At 39.1% G+C, this 13291-nt stretch overlaps 1 pseudogene; it reads left to right on the forward strand.

Moving 5' to 3' along the window:
• The window catches only part of LOC114703593, a 55997-nt pseudogene extending 43504 nt beyond the window's left edge, over positions 1-12493 (forward strand).
• The last annotated feature ends 798 nt before the right edge of the window (positions 12494-13291 follow it).

Genomic DNA, 13291 nt, shown 5'->3' on the forward strand with positions numbered 1-13291 from the left:
TTTAAAGGGAAAACTTGTGAGGCTGATTGTATGGTTCACCTCAGAAGAAATGTTAGAAAAGAAAAATAACATCTCAATCTTGCACACATACTTTATATAAAAAAAATTGTTTCACCTTGAATTTCTGATGGAATGTAGAAGAAACAGTCTTTTCATCAAATTACAATTCTTGGGTTGACATCAACCTACATAATTTATAAGCAATAGATCGTCTAATACTTTAAACATTTCAGTTTTATGTTACAATTTACTTCTGAACATTTACCTTGCATTTTCTGTATTTCTTGTACCTATTAAATATATAATGAAGTTTATATTTTAAATCAAGGGGAGATAACTGGATAACTCTGCAATTCCCTTAGAGTTAATATAGTACAACTCACACTTCATCTTTCTGAAGTAAGAACCATTGTGTTTCTGTTTGTCGCACGAGTGTGTATGTGTTACATGCATATGTGTTACATGCATATGTGTGCGCATGAACGTGTAGGTGCATGTGAGAGTTGCAGGTGCACATACATACTTGCATGAGGAGGCAGGAAATGCACATTGGCTGTTTGCCTCAGTCACTTCCTTTATTTTATGAACAGGCTCTCAAATCATCACTTGGCTAGACTGGCTAATCAGCAAGCTCCGAGATCCACCTGTTTGAACCCCAGCCCTGAGGTTACAGATGTGTGCTTCCTCGCCTGGCTTTTAAATGGGTGCTGAAGATCTAGGCTGAGGTGAGCATGAAAACACAAGCAGAAAACACTTGACCGAGTGAGCCTCTAGATTCTTATTTTTAAACACCTTTAAAAATCTTTGTGAAGGAGAATGTGAGAGGAAATCCAGGAAAGGGTTGGAATGGGAGTGGAGAATGAATTTAATCAAACTACTTCTTATGGATGTACAAAATTCTCCAAGAATAAATATTTAATTAATAAAAACTAATAGTTGTGCGAGGGATTGAAATCAGTGCCTCGTACACACACCAGGCAACTGCTCTATCACCAAGCTATGTCTCCAGCCTCAAAGACAATCTTAATTTCTATAACTTCACATGGCTTTGCAGAAAGAAGAGAAGGATTTGCTCACTCACAGAATTGTTTCCCTGATTATTTACCCTTTTATGTTGACTAGTTCATCAGTTTATGGGGAAAATATGTTATATTGTAATTGTATCCAAATATATGGCTATAGTTAACTATATATGGAAATGTTTTTAAGTAAAATGAACATTGCTTTAGATTATTTTATATCCATAGTGTTTTAGTTTTTCTTCCTTTACTATCACTGTATGGATGTCTTTACATAGGTCTTTTTATTTTTTTTCCCCTATGAGGATTGAGCCTGGGACCTCATGCATGTTGGGCAAGCTTTATCCACTGAGCTACAGGTCCTGTTCACCTTTTGCCAGAGTCAGTCATCACTAGCTTGCAACTTGTTATTTTCACATTTTTTGCACATTATATATTGTCAAATGTTGTTGTATAATGGTTATTGTTCTCTTGCACTATCCCATATCAAAAATTACTAAATGCTTACAGTTTTAAAGATAACGTTTATGTTCTACACAGACACAGCATCTAAGAAATAAGTGGGCACATTTAACTCTGTTCACATTTGCTCGCGTATTGCATTGGCCAGACCCTCTGTTACAGAAAGAAAACCAAAAGCATTTTGTCTTGTTCTTGATTTCACTGAGAATGCTTATACTTCAGTGGAAAGCTGGCTGTTGGAATGTTTTGGATACACTCCAGTAATAAATACTTTTAAACTCTTAGCTTGCTAATGGTTTTTCTCCTGATGGTTGGAGAACTTATCCATCACTTCTGTATCTACAGAAGTGATTCCTTTTAGTCTGTTGATGTTAAAAACTTTTTACATTTCTGGTATGTATCATTGGCTTGAGATATATTTGTGGCTTGTATACCATGTTGAAATTTATTTGTGAATATATAGATTGGGATCTGAGTATATTTGTTAGAAATGAGATTGACATAATCCTACTATTGTATATTAGAGTTGTTAATATTTGTATAAAAGTAATAGTAATGTATTACCTTTCCATTTTTTATGCCTTTCATTTTTTTTATTGTTTCTGAGAATATCTGTGTCTAACCATAATAAAGATATCAGAAACAGCTTCTTGGAAGTTTGGCAAATTCATTTCTAAGGACGATCTAAATATGTTTGTTTACTGATTCAATTGTATTCATTGGCCTATTTTTTTATTTTTTTATTCCCATTTTCCTATTTTTTACTCAAATGTATAAATGTGCATTAGCTCAAAATTAAGTATTTTATCTAAGAGCTGGAATGTGGTTAGACTTCTAAGAATTCTTTTCAGTCTTAATGAATGTTAGCTCATATTGTTTGTTTGCTGGGTAATCACAGTTAACTTTTTCTCTTAAAGTAAATATAATTGAAACTTTAAATTGACCACTAAATAACATTATAAAATTGTTCCATAAATATTGACAGGTAGTACCTTTATTTTCCTACTTTCAATTCTTTTTAACTTTTTATTGATTCTTGGTGGATTTCATATCATGCATCCCAATCCCATTTATCCTCCCCATCCCCTTGCTTCAGCCCTCTGCCCTTGCAAACCCCACGCCCATAGCAAAATTTAAAACTAAAAACAAAAATTAAACCAAAAAAAAAAATCTTGGCATGGAAGCTGTAGTGTGGTCCCAGGGAGTCACACAGTACAAGCATCTTTATTTGTAAGCGGTCATTGCAATAAGTTATTGGTCTGGTTTGAGGCCTTTGGCTTCTGCCACACTATCAATACTGGGCCCTCACTGGGCTTCCTCCTGGATATTCTATTGTTGCCCTGTGTCCTGGAGGTCCTGGAGCTTTGGATTTACAGGTTCAGTGCCTTCACATGCTCCAGCAGTTCATAGATGAGGTGGGTGTTGGAGTGGGCTACCTCAGAGTCCTGCTTCTGGACCCGGGTGGCAGTAGGGTTAGTCAGCCTGCCAGCTTTCCCTCATCTTCACCACCCAGGAGAGCTCTCCAGCACTGCCCTGGCTAGCTCACTCCAAGCAGCAGACAGGAAGGGGCGAGGCCAGTTCTCCTGCTCTCACACCCTCAGGTCCAGCTCACCCATGCTCACACCACCAGGGCCAGCTCTACTGTTTTGCCCAGGTGAGGTGCAGGGCTCACTCTCTGGATGGCGCCACTTGATGAGGGGCAGGACCAGCTTGTCTGTTCTTAAGCCCCCCGAAGTTGGCTCTCCTGCCTGTCACAGGTGGCAAGACGAGTGGGGAGGCCTATTTCCCTTACCTTTACCATCCATAGCATACCAGGGAGGGGGCAGGGTTGCTCTCACGGGCTCAACACATAAACGGGGTCAGCTCTAGTGTACTACCCAGGAGAGGTGCTTTGGCCGCTCCCGTGTGTGCTGCGGTTAGTGAAGGGCAGGGCCAGTTCTCTCACACTAGTGGCCCGGGGACCAGCTCTCTCATCCTCTGCAGTTGGCAGGGGTGAGGAGAGAGGGGGCATTTTTTTTTCCTCACTCATGCTATTACATGGCAGATGGTAGGGAGTGGGGTTGAAGTGGCCCAGGGATTATGGTGATGGACTGCTACTTTTATATTTTTAGTTTCCCATGTGTGAGCGATAATTCTGAGCATATCAAATCAGACCTTCACAACACGTCACTGTACCTGCATGAGGTGGCGGGAGGGTGAAGTGGAATCCACCATAGCAGCTAAGATTCCCAGTCTCCTCAGACAAGACTACACAAGATCATCTGGGGATAAGCTGGGGGAATCACAGGGGAGTTGACTTAGATATTATCAGGGCAAGGAGGCACATCATAGTCCAGTATAGTCAGAGCTCTTGAGTGAACTGGACAGTTTGCATTCTAGAGGGCCTTGTGCCTTTACTTTAAAAAAAATTTAAAAAAAAGCTGCTGGTGACTAAAGCAATGTAGTTCTTGGCTTATGGATAAGACTGTGAGGTATTTTCAAGTGATTGTTAGAGTACAATGAATCCACTGTCACAAGAGAGGAAGGAGGCATCCTCCAAATGAAAGTATTAGGCCAAGCAACAATTTTACCATTGTTATATCTGTGGTTTGGGGATAAGGAAAAGCTTTAACTCACCCTGACTTGAAACATGCTATAGCCTAAACATGATATCACCCTGAGTGATAAAACCAAATTTATTTGCAGGTGCCTAAAAGAACCTCCCAAAGGAGTTAGTTGAAGTTGCTACACTAGTCTGTGGTGGTAATTTTATTTGTGCTTTAATAAATAAAGCTTACCTGGAGATCAGAGGAGAAAACACAGAAGTCATGTAATGTTAGCACATGCCTTTAATCCTATCACTTGGCAGGCAGGATCTTTGTGTGTTCAAGGACACACTGGAAACAGAGCCAGGTGTGGTAGCACATACATTAAATTCCAAAACTGGTCTTGGAGGTCTGTACAGACAGACAGGAAGTGACAGAGCTGTGTAGGAAGAGGAAGTGATGTAGCTGAATGGAAAGAGCAAATCAAATGGCAGAACAGCAAGGCATATAGACATGGGTAGACAGGAAGTAACTTGCATTTGGAAGCTGCAGAGTTGGTGAGGTAAGCTTGGCTGGTGGCTTTCCCTATTACTCTGATCTCTCCAAGGCTTTCACCCCTACATTTGGCTCCGTGTTTTTTTATTTAATAAGACCATTTAGAAATTTGTCTACACTAGCCTTGTGGTTTTGCTTGAACTATGCACTCAGAACACCCTTGGCTGTATGTTTATAGTTTTCTCACTAAGGTTGATTTTAAAATGTGGTCAGTTTATCTCTGCCATGGTAATAAAGCTAACAGCTCTGGCTAATGCATTATGCTAATTAATACATACAGAATGGAAGAGTAGGTTATTGTTTTAAATCATAACATACAATTTAAAAAGATATCAGAGTATCTTTACTCAGAACAAAGTATCTTTATGCTGAACAGTCTGATCTTGAAAATCCATTAAGACTGTTGATTTATGTTACAAAGTACTACTTAATCCTGACGACAAAATGTGGAAAGAAAATCACTCTGTTAGTCAAATTGTATACCAATAATTACAATTAAACATGAGTTTACATCCTTTAACATGAAAAATTCAAGTATTGACATGTGTCTGCTACCCTAAATATTGCACCTGTATAAGTAAGCTAAGACAATAACTTCCATTTTGATTCATCAGTCATCTCAGCATTTACAATCATAATTACATTGAATTTATTAGATTTTGAAATTCCAAAACCAAATTCATCTTGTCTAAATGAAGAAGTTAGTGTTTGTGTTACCTGGCCATCATTCTGGACACACCTAAATAATTCTTGCATAGAAGGCATCTTAACTGTTACTGTTGTTCAGAATCCAGTGCGCAGTGAGGGTTCTTAACGTGAAGGGCATTTTCTAGTGAAAGGAGACACAACTATTGGTCACATTTTAAAATACAAGACATGTAAGGGCACAGAAGTCATTGTGATGTCAATAAAATTTGACAAAAGAAATTAGAAATGTAAGCCAGAAGAGGTAGCACATACCTGTAACTCCAATTTTAGTCTTTCTAAATTGTGAAATGTAACCACTATGGATATCCGTGTAGAGAGTTTTTTAAACTAGAAATAGAACTATCATATACTCCACTATACCCTTCCCTGCCATGAAGAGAAACTCGGGTGTCCGTATTTCTTCCCACTATACTCTAAACAGCAAGGAAAGGACTCACTCTAGATGTCCGTCAGTTGGTCAATAGGTAGGGAAAATGTTATATGTATACACAGTGGAATTTTATTTGCCCAATTAAAAAAAATGTGAATTTTGGGGGAAATGGATGGAACTGGAAAATACTATGTGTTTCATAACTTTCACCAATGGGGACCAAGTGTTCAGATAACTAAACCAATGGAAGAAATTTCTCATTCAAACCACTACAATTACCTTTATCATTTTATGGGAGTAAAATAAACATCTATGGACCATGATAAGCAGCATTGTACCTTTGGGTAATTTATATTATAAATTATAATAAATATATATAATAAATATATATAATTTATATTGACATCCATCTCTAGAGTATTCAAATTATCTATTAGATATCATAAGTATCAGGGAATTCCTGGTCTGTTCTCTGATAGGGAGAACAATTGTTTGCATTTTGACTTGACAATACATACAATACAATACAATAAATATATATAGTATAATAAATATACTATAATAAATATGAGTAAATGGTGATCAGAGTTTGTATATATTTTTATAATATAAATAAATACTTTATATATAATATATATACTATATATAATTTCATAAATGAAGTATGCCAGGCTAGAAGTGATAATTTATTAAGGTTCTAGGTGAAATCTGTAATTCATACATATTAGGATTATGTAACTTCATATATATACATTTAAATCAGGAGTTATTAAATGACAATGATATAAAGTCATTTTTTTTCAATTAATTTAAATTTTTTAAAGGTTTCATGTCTGCTTGGAAGCCACCCAGTTAGGAAATGGCATTTTCAGAACAAGATGCTAAGTGTAAATAAATCATATCTAACATACAAAACTTTTCAGATGTTCTATGACCTTGAGACATTTTGCTCAATCTATTCTATTCTTGTTGGAAGAGCTTATTTTGTCCTTTAATTCTAGTCACATAGTCCCACAGACTTAGATAACATATTCTCAAAACTAGTTCAAACAAAGAAATTGATCCCTTCAAAAATGAAGTATGTCAGGCTGAGAGTGAGAGTTTATTAAGGTGCTTTGTAAAATCTGTAATTCACTAATACTAAGATGATGTAACTTCCAAATGAAAAGAAATAGCAATCAGATTTTTTGGTAATGATGGTGTCTTTCTATAATAAGCAAAATGAAGTGACCAGCATTACTTCAACCTATACTTGCCTCAGACATACACAATAGAAGAAAAGAACTCCGTGGTCAAAAGTGTCTGGCAACTAAAGTAGGAGGAGCAGCTCAGGGAATGCCTAGAGTGTAATTCTTCCTGTCACTCATGCCGGGCAAGCCCTGGGTCACGGTCACATACCAAGAATCTGGGAGGATCAGGAAGAGTGGGGAAAGAAACTGCCAGTTTCTGATGAACTTGTGGGGACTTCACTTTGTCACCAGAACAGTTTTACTGTGCACAATCACCTTCCCTGACCTTCTGGTGTCTGCAAATTCTGCAGTCTCACCACCTTCTAAACAATGATGGTGATGATGGTCGTTATCTCTGTGATCATAGTTGACACGCACATGGACACACTGAATTGCATTAGCTAACTGCTTGGTCCTAACAACTGTCCTTAGGCCCATGTTATTATTTCCTAATAAACAGGGACGCAAAAGCAAAGTAGCAAGAACCTGTCAAGGACACACAGCTAGTGAATAACAAAAGTCAGTTATGGCCATCTAAGACCAAAATCCATGTCTTAGTTACCCCAATCAAATCAGGAGCTTTTTCCAATGGAAGAAATATTAGAATTTCTATGTTCTCCTAAGGTATAAAGCTATAGAGTTTTAGTTTTAGACTAGGACATCTCTTCATGCACAGAGATGTCAATGGCAAGTGGCAGAGTGTTTTCCCTTCATTTAGTAATGTCTGAAGAAGAATCAAGATTACAAAAATAAGGTTGACTTCTAGGATCAGACATCTGTATTGTCAAGTCAAAACACAAACAATTGTTCTCCCTATCGGAGGACAGACCAGGAATTCCCTGATACTTATGATATCTAATAGGTAATTTGAATACTCTAGAGATGGATGTCAAAAAAAAAAAACAATAAAATGAAAACACTTCAAATTTTTGCATAATAGATATTTTGTATATTTCTCTGAGAAAAATCTAAGCACCAGCAGTTTGCCAAAATGTTAAATAGAATATTTTAATATAAATATAGTGCTCTTAAAAATATATAACATTTAGGGGATAGAAAGATGTCTTGGTGACCAAGAACACTTATTGTACTTGTAGAGAAGCCTGCATCCACATTTGCTCACAACCACATGCAATTCCAGCTCCAGGGAATCTGATGCCCTCTTCTGTCCTCAAGGGCACCAGGCACACATGCGCACATACACATACGCAGATGCTCAAACATTCTTATAAGATAAAAATGAATAAATCCCTAAATATATATTTAACATGTGTGTTAATAAAAACTGTTATTTAGCCAGGAGGTGGTGGCACCTCCATTAATTCCAGCACTCAACAGGCAAAGGCAGGTGAGTCTCTGAGTTCAAGGCCAGCCTGGTGTACATTGTGGTGGTATTGTGTTCCCCAAAATATTGTGTACCTTAATAAACTTATCTGGGGTCAGAGAATAGAAAAGCCACTAGTTAGGCAGTGATAGCACACGCCTTTAATCCTAGCATTCCAGAGGCAGAAATCCCTCTGGATCTCTGTGAGTTCAAGGCACATTGAAATAGCCAAGCATGTGACACACGCCTTAATCCAGAAAGTCAGCCTTTAATCCAAGATGTGTAGAAAGCAGAAAGATATAAAGCGTGAGGACCAGAAACTAGAAGCTTTTGGCTGGTTAAGAATTTGCCTGGTTAAGCATTCAGGCTTTTGAGCAGAAATTCAGCTGAGACCCATTCCGGATGAGGACTCAGAGGCCTCCAGTCTGAGGAGACAAGACCAGATGAGGATCTGGCGAGGTGAGATAGCTGTGGCTTGTTCTGTCTCTCTGATCTACCAGCATGGACCCCAATAACTTGCCTCGGGTTTGATTTTATTAATAAGAACTTTTAAGATTCATGCTACAGTACATAGTGAGTTCCAGAACAGCCATGGCTACACAGAGGAATTCTGTCACAGAAAAACAACAACAAGAAGAACTGTTAATTAAAAGAGTTTTACTTGGGCTGGAGAGATGGCTCAGCCGTTAAGGCTAAGCTCACAACCAAAACCAAAATAGTTTTACTTACTAAAACAGCCTATAATCCAGAGATTCTATTCAAAATATCTGTCAGCTCTTCTGAGGACAATGCAGTGACATAAATATCTGTGAAAAATCCATAGTATGTACAAGCACAATCTCAGGAAACACAAAATCTGTGTTTCTGGAGTTACTTTGTTATTTTACTTTAAAAGTTTATCTATTTCGAATGAGGGCCCATATAATCATCCAACATGAATTAAGGCAATAATAGTACTCAATAATTTTAAGTATTTTCTCAAGAATTTCATTACTTCTCAAATCTGAAGTATTTTCTAAAGACATGAAAGAGGAAATGAAATGTGAGACGATGTGATGCAAATGTTTTCACAACACTGGGATATTTCTCGAATATCTTTCTAAATACAAAAAGCCATCCATCAAGCCTTAGGAGATAAGAGTTGAGTAGGCTTAACACAGTGTACTTTACAAAAATTAGCAGTATCCTGGGATGAGAAAAATGTAGTTAATACAGTATGTTATGGGAAATTTGAAGAGACTCTGAAATGTGGCATTGCAGTAGATCTAGAAAATAATAATAGCCGGGCAGTGGTGGCGCATGCCTTTAATCCCAGCATTCAGGAGGCAGAGGCAGGCAGAACTCTGTGAGTTCGAGGCCAGCCTGGGCTACAGAGTGAGTTCTAGGACAGGCTCCAGAGAAACCTTTCTCAAAAAAAAAAAAAAAAAGAAAGAAAGAAAGAAAAAGAAAGAAAGAAAGAAAGAAAGAAAGAAAGAAAGAAAGAAAATTATAATAATCATAATAATCACTTGGAAAGAAGAAAGTCAAAAGAGAGAAAATGTCTGAGGCCTCTGAGGCCTGTAGTATAAACCAGAAATCTTTGGACATGAAAGGCATGTTTATACATTGTTCATGTTTTTCCCAAAGCTGTGCAAGATAGGTTGTACTGTACTATCCAAATTTCTGAGGTGTTGAAGTTCAAAGAGTTTAAATAATGTATCAGCATTCAGGTGCTCTATCCCATGAGGTAAGAGAAATGGAAGCATGGCTGATGGTTGCCTTTTTTACACATTAATTTGGAACTGCCTCCTGATGAATGCTCCTGCATGAGTGGACGCACCTTCTAGATTTGGATGTGGCCAAACTTCATTCTCGCAAACAGTTGGTCCATGTCCTTGAAAGTCTAGAGTATACATGAGGGGGCGGCTCATGTAAGGTACAATGTAGAATTAATACCAAAAGAGGAGACAACCTCCAAATTAATCAACTAGCATGATGAAAATAGTAAGGCCCAAACCATAAGGAATTGGCCAGGTAGGAAAATGTAGCTCCAAAGATGATGGGGAAAAAAACAACTTTCAAAATGGAGGAGAAACATTACATATTAATTCAAATCAAGTATTTTATGCCCCTGTGACTCTAAAGAAGTATATGATGCCAGGATTAAGAGTGAATATGGATTAAGACTTGTCAGTTGGTTTCATCCATTTGCTTTCAAATTTAATGATGTTGTTTTTAACAGCTGAGTAATACTCCATTGTGTAAATGTACCACATTCTCTTTATCTACTCTTCAGTTGAGGGGCATCAGGGTTGTTTCCAGCTTCTGGCTATTATCAATAACACTGCTAAGAACATAGCTGAGCAAGTGTCCTTGTATTAGGATGGAGTATCCTTTGGGTATATGCCCAAGGGTGATATAGCTGAGTCCTAAGGTAGATCAATTCACAGTTTTCTGAGAAACTGCCATGTTGATTTCCAAAGTAGCTATACAAGTTTGCACTCCCATCAGCAGTGAAGGAGTATTCCCCTTACTCCCGATCCTCTCCAACATAAGCCATCAATTGTGGTTTTGATCTTAGCCATTCTGACAGGTGTGAAATGGAATCTGGCCCTCTACAACTAATGTGAGCTCATAGGAACTCACAGAGTTGAAACAGACATATGGGGGAGCCTGCATGGGACCCACCTAGGCCCTCTACATATGTGTGACAGTTATATAGCTTGGTCTACTTGTGGGACTCCTAGCAGTGGGAGCAGGAGCTGTCCTTAATGCTTTGCCTGGTTTGGGGGAACCTTTATTCCTCATACTGAGTTGCCTCGCCCAGCCTTAATACAATGGGGAGGAACTTATCCTACTGCAACTTGATATGTCATGCTTTGTTGATACCCATGGGAGGCCTGACCCTTGCTGAATAGAAACAGAGAAGGAACGGATGCAGGGGTGGGGGTCAGGGGAGGTGGGAGTAGGGAATGGGAGGAGAGGAGAGAAGGGAAACTGCAGTTGGGATGTAAAATAGATGAATAAATTTAATTACTAAAAAAAAGGTAACAAAAAAAGAGTTGTCAGGAGATAACTGGAAACTTTCAGTGGTGTCAGCTACAGTAAGTTCATAAATAGAAAAATAAAATAGAGTTGCACCAAGAAAAAAAAAAAAGGCCTCCTTCTTCCTCCTCTGGAGCTGAACAGGCTATTTTCTCTTGGAACCTACCACAGAACTGGGTTCTGATGACCTTAGCTGCTTTTGCTCCTCAAGCCTCTGGCCTACCCACCACAGTACTCAGCCAACCCGCCCCTTTCTGTGCCAGGAACCTGCTGCCAGTGGCACCTTGCCCTACCCATATCCAGAGCTGACCTGGGAGCACAAGAAGGAGATGTCTGGTATCACTCATCCAATCCTGGCTGCAAGTGAGTACAGGGAGCAGTGCCAAGCAGCTGCAGTCCCTTAGAACCAAGAACAGCTGCTTTCTACCACCCACTGTCGCTGACTGCTGCTGACCAGGTGAATCCCTGCATGGAGGTTGTGGGGATGATCCTCTTGCATGAGATACTGTACCAGAAGGCAGATGATGGATGTCCTTTCTCCCATTATCAAGACCACAAGTGGTGATGTGGGCAAGAGAGTTGTGCCTCTGGCATGAATCAACTGCGAGCCCACTGCCCAGGGGCTGGAAGGGCCCTCTGAATGCAATGGCCAATATAAGAAGGATGGTGCTGACTTTACAAAGTAGCATTGTATGCTAAAGACTGGAAGACATAACTCTTTAACCCTTGCCCTTATGGGAAATGCCAGTGTTACGGCCCGTTCTGCTAGAATCTGCCAACAGAGTGGCACTGTACCCATTGTTGAGTCTTAAATCCTACCTGATGGGGACCTTGACTTGAAAAACTGACATTATGTAACTAAAAAAGGTACTGACTATTGTCTACAAGTCTCTACCTTGAAGGACCTTGCTAAAGCCCAACATGGTTGCCCCAGGCTATGCATGTACTCAGAAATTTTCCAATGAAGAGATCACCATAGCATCTGTCACAGATCTCATTGCACAGTATCTTTTTCTGTTATTGGTGTCACATTCCTGTCTGGAAAGCAAAGTGAGGAAGAGGTATCCATCAACCTCAGTGCTAAAAACAAGCTCCCCCACTGAAGTAATGGGTCTTGACTCTTTCCTATGGCTGAGCCCTGCAGGTCTTTGCACTAAAGGCCAGAGGCAGGAAAGAGACCTGAAGGCTGCCCAGGAGGAGTACGTGAAGCAGCCCTGGCCAACTGCCCCTCTTATCAAGGAATGTCCATCCCAAGTGGTCAGTATCAGGGAAGTTAGTATTCACAGGTAGTGAATCCTTCTTCATCTCTTATTGAACACAGGTGTTCTGAGGTCAACACTCCAGGCCCTGCCTACCCACTTGCTCTTGAAAAGAGGCCACCAGACTTTTTCTCACTCTCGATGCCTTCATGACTCTTGTTTATGGAGTTATCTGTGAATTCTAACTCTGCCATCCCTACCATCCCACTGCCAAAAAAGCACCATTTAATGGGGGCTGGGGACAAGAAAAAAAGATTTAGGATATGAGATGTGGCTGATATGGAAAGGAGATAGCAGAGCACAAGGGGAGAATTTTACATTGCAAAAAAGAAAAATGAACATGCTCACAGAAAGGAAGTCAAGATGATGGAGAGAGTTAACCAGAGAAAGTGATTCTGTTGACAAAAGAGAGGATAGACAGTGAGAAACACAAAAATTAATAAAGCAAGAATATGGCGAATGATCTAGGACATGGCATTGACACATATTGGAGGCCATAACCTGTGCAGAATGGTGAATATTTCTCCAAGACCACTGAGAAGTACAGAAGTCTATGGGTGTATCTCTGTATTCAACACCAGTCATCATAGAGTCTAAGGAATCCACACATTCTGTAATGCTGGCAGTGAAGTTATTACTATTGGAATATTAAGGCATAGATCTGACAGGTTTTAAGTCAGATGTATTTTTTAAATAACAAGAAAGTACAAAGGAGAGAGGATGAAGCTGAGGACACTGGAAGATCCTATGATGTAGACATTGAATTGTAGGGATTTGTAGGGGAACCAATTCAGACATGTAGTCTTCTCTGCTGCT

This window comes from Peromyscus leucopus, chromosome 4 (assembly GCF_004664715.2).
Source record: "Peromyscus leucopus breed LL Stock chromosome 4, UCI_PerLeu_2.1, whole genome shotgun sequence".
In the NCBI taxonomy this organism is placed as follows: Eukaryota; Metazoa; Chordata; class Mammalia; order Rodentia; family Cricetidae; genus Peromyscus; species Peromyscus leucopus.